Consider the following 7,549-nt stretch of genomic DNA (forward strand, 5'->3'; position numbering starts at 1 on the left):
CGATGAACCAGAACCGACTCAACTCTAAGCAGTAGGAGGCATGAAAAACAAGCATGAATGAGTAGGCACAACAGGGCTCAAACAACTCCTACTCATGCTAGTGGGTTTCATCTATTTACTGTGGCAATGACATGTCATGCAGAGGAAAAAGGGGTTCAACTACCGCAACATGTAACAGTTGAATCGTTGTTGTCCTAATGCAGTAAAAGAGAGCAGGAGCGAGAGACTGGGATTGTATCGTAATGAACAAGGGGGTTTTGCTTGCCTGGCACTTCTGAAGAGGATATAGCTCTTCATCGGTGTCATCGAACTCATCGTCGGAACATCGTCTACTGAGAGGGGACAAATACCGTCAAACAAGGAGGAACACAATCAATGCAATGCACAATATGATGCGTGATCATGACATGTCAATATGCTGTGATTTGAGCTAATGCAGCTAGCAATAGATTAAATGGAGTTGGTTTGAATCGAAGATTCAAATTCAAACTCCATATGTGGATATTCAAATGCCATTTATATGATTTGTCCTAAACAGTAGCTATAAGTTGTTCTAACATGCATGAAAATGGTACAGATGGATAGATTGTATTTTTCTGACCATTTTCCATATATAATTTGTTTCATTTGGAGTTATGGTTGAATTTCTATGAATTTTAGAAGTTTAGGGCATTTTCTGGAATTTCCTGAATAAGATTAAATCCAGAAAAAGGTTAACTGCGTCAGCATGACGTCAGGGTGACGTCAGTAGGTCAAAGGCGCCAGCCCAGGTCAAACCTGACGGCTGGGACCCACATGTCAGTGTAATAACTAACTAACAGAGTTAGTTAGTGTTAGGTTAGCACTAACCTAGGTTAATTAGGGCCTGGGCCCACTTGTCAGTGAGTCAACTAATTAACTAAGTTAATTAGTGCTAACTAAACTAACACCTAAACTAAACAAGGGCATGGCCCACGCGTCAGTGACCCTGGGCGGGTCAAACCCCAGGTCAAACGAGGTCAAACCCGCTGGCGTTGAGTCGCCGGCGAGGCCAGACGCGGCGGAGCGCGTCGGAAATCCTCCTCCGGCGACCAAATGGCCGACGGAGGGCATCTATGTGCTGCTGGCGAACTCGCGCATCGAGTGGTGGTGGCGGTTGGGCCTGGGGTGGCCGGAGTTGTCGCCGGTGTTGACCTCGGCGGTCACCGGAGCTTGTGTGAGCTCGGGGTCGATGCTACGGTGGCTGGGAAAGCTTGTGCGGGGCACCTATGTGCTCTACGCGGCGCGGGAAGGGAGATGAGCACAACGTCCGGACCGCTAGCTGGCCGGAGGCACGTCCGCAGTGGTCACAGGCGGCGGCATGTGCGGGCGAACAAGGTGCGGCGGCTACGGCGCACGAGAGCGAGAATGGAGAGGGGGGAAAGGCTCAGTGGCTCACGACAGTTGTAGCGGGCGTCGAAGCGGGCTCAGGGATGGCCGGACGGTGACGAGTCGACGATGGAGATCCGCGGCGGCCGACGATGAAGAAGAGGTCGGGGACGGAGTTTTGAGGCGTCCAGCGTCGGGTGAGTCGACGGGAAGGACGAGGGCGTCGAGGCGGAGGCCATGGACACGTCGGAGAGGCGAGGGAGGGCCTGTGGGCGTGGCTACGGCGAGCGGTGGCCCCGACAGTGCTTGGGTGTGTTCGGGAGAGAGACAGGGAAGGGGATGGGGTCGAGGGAGTGAGCGAGGGGGTTCCAGGGGGGTGCGTGGCGACGAGGAGGAACTCATCCACACGTCTAGCGGCTCGGCGGCAAGCAGATGACGGCGTGGCGAGCTCCGGCACGCTGGCGCTCACCTCTCTGCCTACCTGGCGAGAGGAAGCAGCTGACTGGCCATGGGCCAGCACAGTGCTGGGCCGGCCAGTGGGCTACCAGGTGGGCTGCAAAAGGTAGGTGGCCAGGTAACTTCTCTCTCTCTCTAATTTAGTTTCTGTTTTCTATTTTTCTGCAATTTTTTTGACTTAATTAAAATGCTAAGGCGTTTCCAAAAATCCTGAAAATAATTAGGGGCTTTGTTTAGAATATTTCCAACAGCCCACATTTATTTCCAGAATTATTTGAGCATTTAAAATATTTTATAGCATTTAAATGCCCAAATGCAAATAAGTAATTATTTAATCCAGTGACCTTATGTGTCCTAGAAAAATGTGAACCAATTTTGGCAGAGGTTCTAACCCAAGAAAAAAATGATGGACATTTTAGAAGGGCATTTCAGGTTCATTGAAAATGATTTTAGTAAACCCTAGTTGTTTTAGGGGGGGGTGCTGGGGGTTCTGTCATCCCCATTTCAAGTTTTTGGAAAAAGTTTTAGACATGATGCAACACTGTAATGCACTCTGACCAGGGTTGTGACACGTACGTAGAGTTGTCATTCTGGTCGCGAACGTCTACATACATACTGGTCGATGTAGAGGCGCACACGTGTCGTAGTAGAGGCACGCACGTAGCATGTACACGTACGTACAGCGGCCAGTGTGCAAAAAAGAAAATACGGCCACGTACGTACATACAGGCGGGGTCTCGAACGCCTACTCGCGCATACGTACGGCCAGGGCTCGTGTACATGGCTGGGTCGGAACGGAGAAACAGCATCGTCGTCGTGTTCATGGGGAGCCAAATGGCTGGGTCGGAACATAATGCGTCGTCGTGTTCATCGGGAGGGCTTGGATGGAACAGCCGATGGAAACGAGGCCTTGCGTACCGCAGAACAGAGGAAACGGCCTTGTGTTCGACCGACCACGTTCGAAACGGGATCCTGTTCATCTGGAGGGGTCTGGTGTACCGCAAAACGGAGGAAACGGACTTGTGTTGGACCTCCTACGGTCGAAACGGGGTCCCGTTGATCGGGAGGGGTGTGGCATACCACAAAACGGAGGAAACAGACTTGTGTTGGAGCGCTACGGTCGAAACAGGGTCCAGTTCATCGGGAGGTGTGTGTGAGGGAGTCCTGGACTAAGGGGTCCTCGGGCGTCCGGCCTGTTATTAGTGGGCCGGACTGATGGGCTGTGAAGATACAAAGACCGAAGACTCTCTACGTGTCCGGATGGGACTCTGCTTGGCGTGGAAGGCAAGCTTGGCGATCAAACATGAAGATTCCTTTCTCTGTAACTGACCTTGTGTAACCCTAGATCCCTCCGGTGTCTATATAAACCGGCGGGTTAGGTCTATAGGACTGAATATACTCATTACCATAGTCATACAGGCTAGGCTTCTAGGGTTTAGCCATTACGATCTCGTGGTAGATCAACTCTTGTAATACTCATATTCATCAAGATCAATCAAGCAGGAAGTAGGGTATTGCCTCCATAGGGAGGGCCCGAACCTGGGTAAACATCATGTCCCCTGTCTCCTGTTACCATCGACCTTAGATGCACAGTTCAGGACCCCCTACCCGAGATCCGCCGGTTTTGACACCGACATTGGTGCTTTCATTGAGAGTTCCACTGTGACGTCGACGAAAGGTTCGATGGCTCGCCTTGTCCTTAAAGACAACATCACCTCCGGGGGAGTCCTGGCCCTAGGCCAAACCCTCCGGCTGGGCGGCTTTACCATGATCGCCCGTTCGGCCGTTGAGCCGACGATGACCTCTCGGGCCATCGAAAACCCCCTTTGCATCAACTCCGAACACTCCAAGGAGATGGATCCGGCAGAGTTTTCGTTCCTAAACGAGCTCCTAGGTCGCATCGCCGCTTTGAGAATCGCCACAGATTACGATCGGATCGGGCCTAAAACCGATCAAGGAGAAATCAAAACTCCACCGGTCACCCACCAGATAGCGGTAGTCGAGGAGCAGGACGGTGAATCTTCTTCTGTATCGAAGATGGACTATGTTCGGATCGCCGACCAGGAAGAGTCGGATACCCATCAGCGAAAGGATGCGACTTGCCCTCCGAACATAGAAGCGGACAACAGTCCTAAACAATTAGAAGACACTCTGGAGCCTGGACTGTTGAGTCTGGAAGGTCTTCAGACTCCGGATAATCGGTCAGGTCAGGGTCCGGATTTAATTCCACCCACCCACCCAAACATAGACGCTCTCATGAGCATAAAACAACAGTCTCAGGAAACGGTCCACCACTTCTGGGCCAGATTCCTCCTTGTCAAAAACAAGATAAAAGATTGCCGCGACGAGGACGCGATATCAGCATTCTAAAACAATTGCGCGGACGAAGGAATCCTCAATGCTATCAATCGCCATTGCATACTGAAGTTCGCTAATTTAGCAACTATTGTACAGAAGTACAGCGCGATGGAAAGCACCTGGAAAACTCAGGCAGCTTGCTGGGAACCGTCGGTCCCAACTCAACTCCTCCTATAGGCGAAGAGGGCGCACCCTCGTGGCACGCCCAATCCAACAGTCAAGAAACATAAACCTATTACGCGGCATGACACCATTCTGGAGGGATGGCTCGATGGCCCATGAAAAATACACACGACACCAGATACCGTAGCAACCCACAGCCTTAGAGCATGTTGGATACTCCGGCAGGTAGCCAAGAGCGGCAAGGACATCCTTATCAAGGACACCCCAGAATAGCACCCTCCAGAAAACGACGACACAAGAGTATTGACGGTCTTCAAGACATTCGCCTCAAACAACAAGCGCAAAAGGGCACTTCATGACCTCGCCGAAGTCTGCCAAATCGCTACAATAAACCCTTGGAACGACACGGCTATAACATTTAATGCCGGTGACGAACTGAAGTACAGGACAGTCCGAATGCCAGCCGCATTAGTCCTCAGTCCCATCATGGACGGGTTTCGACTTACCGAGGTCCTCATGGACGGCGGCAGCAGACTAAACCTCATTTATGAGGACACACTCCACAAAATGGAAATAGACAGGAGCCGCATCAAGCAAAGTGGCACCACCTTCCGAGGAATCATTCCCAGCCGAGAGGCGCGATGCGCGGGAAAAATCACACTTAAGGTGGTAATCGGGACGCCGGAGAATTATCGGTCTAAAGAAATCACCTTCCAAGTGGCCCCTTTCAGCAGCGGATACCACGCCCTGTTGGGGCGGGATGCTTTCACACGCTTCCAAGCTATACCTCATTATGGGTATATGAAGCTCAAAATGCCCAGACCAAATGGTATAATCACTCTAGTCAGTGATCCGGACATAGCACTACGCGCTGAAAACAAAACCGCAGCCCGGGCCCTTGAGGCACTATCTGAGGCCCTCGCGGCCGAAGAATTAACCGCACTGCGCTCCATGGTGGACAGGGACGACGTGATCCTCGACAAACGCCCCAAGTCCACCTCCTTCCAACCGGCAAAAGAAATAGTCAAATTCCAAGTCCATCCAACGGACCCCAAGAAGACATCATCTATTGGAGCACAACTAGACCCAACGGTTGACGCCGCGCTACGAGAGTTCCTGCGTGAGAACTGGGATATATTCGCCTGGCACCCTTCTGATGTGCCAGGAATCCCGCGCGAGTTGGCCGAACACGGCCTCAATATATTGAAGGGATATAAACCGGTCAAGCAAACACTGCGGCGTTTTTCCGAGCCCAAACGTCAAGCTATGGGAGAAGAGTTAGCCAAGCTAATTGAAGCCGGCCGGATTTATCAGAGAAATAAAACACCCGGACTGGCTGTCAAACCTGGTGATGGTGCCAAAGAAGGACAAATCCTGGCGCCTGTGTGTCGATTTCAAAGACCTCAATAAGTCCTGCCCTAAGGATCCCTTCCCCCTCCCCCGCATTGACCAGATCATTGATGCTACCGCAGGACATGGCTCACTATGTTTCCTAGACGCGTATTCCGAATACCATCAAATCAAAATGAAGGAGTCTGACCAAGCCGCAACGGCATTCGTTACCCCATATGGGCCATTCTGCTTCAATACCATGCCCTTCGGGCTCAAAAATGCCGGGGCCACTTACCAATGCATGATCCAAACATGCCTGGAGAAATAGATCATCAAGACAGTTGGAGCATACGTGGACGACGTCGTCATCAAAACTAGACACGTCGAAACACTCATAGACGATTTACGTCTCACATTCAGCAGCCTCCGTGCATACGACATTAAGCTCAATCCGGAAAAGTGCGTCTTCGGTGTTCCCGCCGGAAAACTGCTGGGCTTCATCATTTCCAATAGAGGAATTGAAGCAAATCCAGCCAAAATCCGGGCTTTGTCACAATTGGCTACGCTAACGGACCTTAAACAGGTCCAAAAACTCACCGGTTGCATGGCAGCGCTAAGCCGCTTTATCTCCAAATTGGGAGAAAAAGCATTGCCACTCTATCGCCTTCTTCGGTGCACCGATCACTTTGAATGGACGGATGCGGCAACAGCCGAATTGGAAGAAATAAAAGCCCTTCTAGCGAGCAACCCAATCCTGGCCGCGCCGAACGTCGGCGAACCCATGTTATTATACATATCGGCCACGCACCAGGTGGTGAGCGCCATTCTCGTCGTTGAACGAGAACAGGACGGACACAAGTTCCCTCTTCAGAAGCCAGTATATTACGTATCCACTGTCCTCACACCATGCATGTCCCGGTACCCTCACTATCAAAAGATAGCATACGCGGTCTTTATGGCATCCCGAAAGCTACGACACTACTTCCAGGAGTGTTTGATTACGGTGGCTTCTGAAGTACCACTCAATGATATAATAAACAACCGCGATACTACAAGCTGGATTGCCAAATATTGAGCTCCTTCCATTTGACATAACATACAAACTGCGTCGAGCCATTAAATCCCAAGTACTGACTGACTTCGTCGTCGAATGGACAGAGGCCGAACTCCCTAAAGAGTACGTCACATATTCCAACTGGGTGATGTATTTTGATGGTTCCAAAATGCTGGCAGGCCTAGGAGCGGGCGTCGTTTTAACGTCCCCCACTGGAGACGTCGTTTAGTACATACTCCAAATATTATACACAGATTCCAATAACGCAGCCGAATATGAGGCCTTATTGCATGGTCTTCGAATGGCTGTCTCCATGGGCATACAATGCCTGGAAGTGCGCGGGGACTCAAACCTTGCAATATCTCAGATAAATGGAGATTTTGATGCCAAAGATTCGAAGATGGCGGCTTACTGCAACACCGTTCTCAAAATGTCGGCTCGGTTCGAGGGGCTCGAGTTTCATCATGTGGCTCGAGAAAGCAATCAAGCGGCGGATGTCCTCGTTCGCATCGGCGCAAAGCGTGACCCCGTCCCACCTAACATCTTTCTGGAAAGGCTCTGCAAGCCATCCGTGGTGTGGCAAGGGGAGAGCGGCAGTACCAGTCCGGATCCGATTATAACCCCAGATTCCGAACACATCAATATCATCGGGGGCTCAGCCACCGAAATAACACCATCGGCCCATCTTATCATGGCAGTCATTGACGCATGGACCGAACCCTTCTTGGCCTACCTTAATAGGCAAGAACTCCCGGAGGATCAGAATGAGGCTCGCTGCATTGTCCGGTGCTCGAAAGCCTACAAGGTCCACGAAGGAGAACTCTACAAGAAAAGTACTACCGGAGTAATCCAAAGATGTATCTCTAAAGAGGAGGGACG

At 51.1% G+C, this 7,549-nt stretch overlaps 1 pseudogene; it reads left to right on the forward strand.

Moving 5' to 3' along the window:
* The window catches only part of LOC141027131 (uncharacterized), a 282,578-nt pseudogene extending 276,518 nt beyond the window's left edge, over positions 1 to 6,060 (forward strand).
* Positions 6,061 to 7,549: the final 1,489 nt, after the last annotated feature.

The sequence above is a fragment of the Aegilops tauschii genome, chromosome 1 (assembly GCF_002575655.3).
Source record: "Aegilops tauschii subsp. strangulata cultivar AL8/78 chromosome 1, Aet v6.0, whole genome shotgun sequence".
Classification (NCBI taxonomy): domain Eukaryota; kingdom Viridiplantae; phylum Streptophyta; class Magnoliopsida; order Poales; family Poaceae; genus Aegilops; species Aegilops tauschii.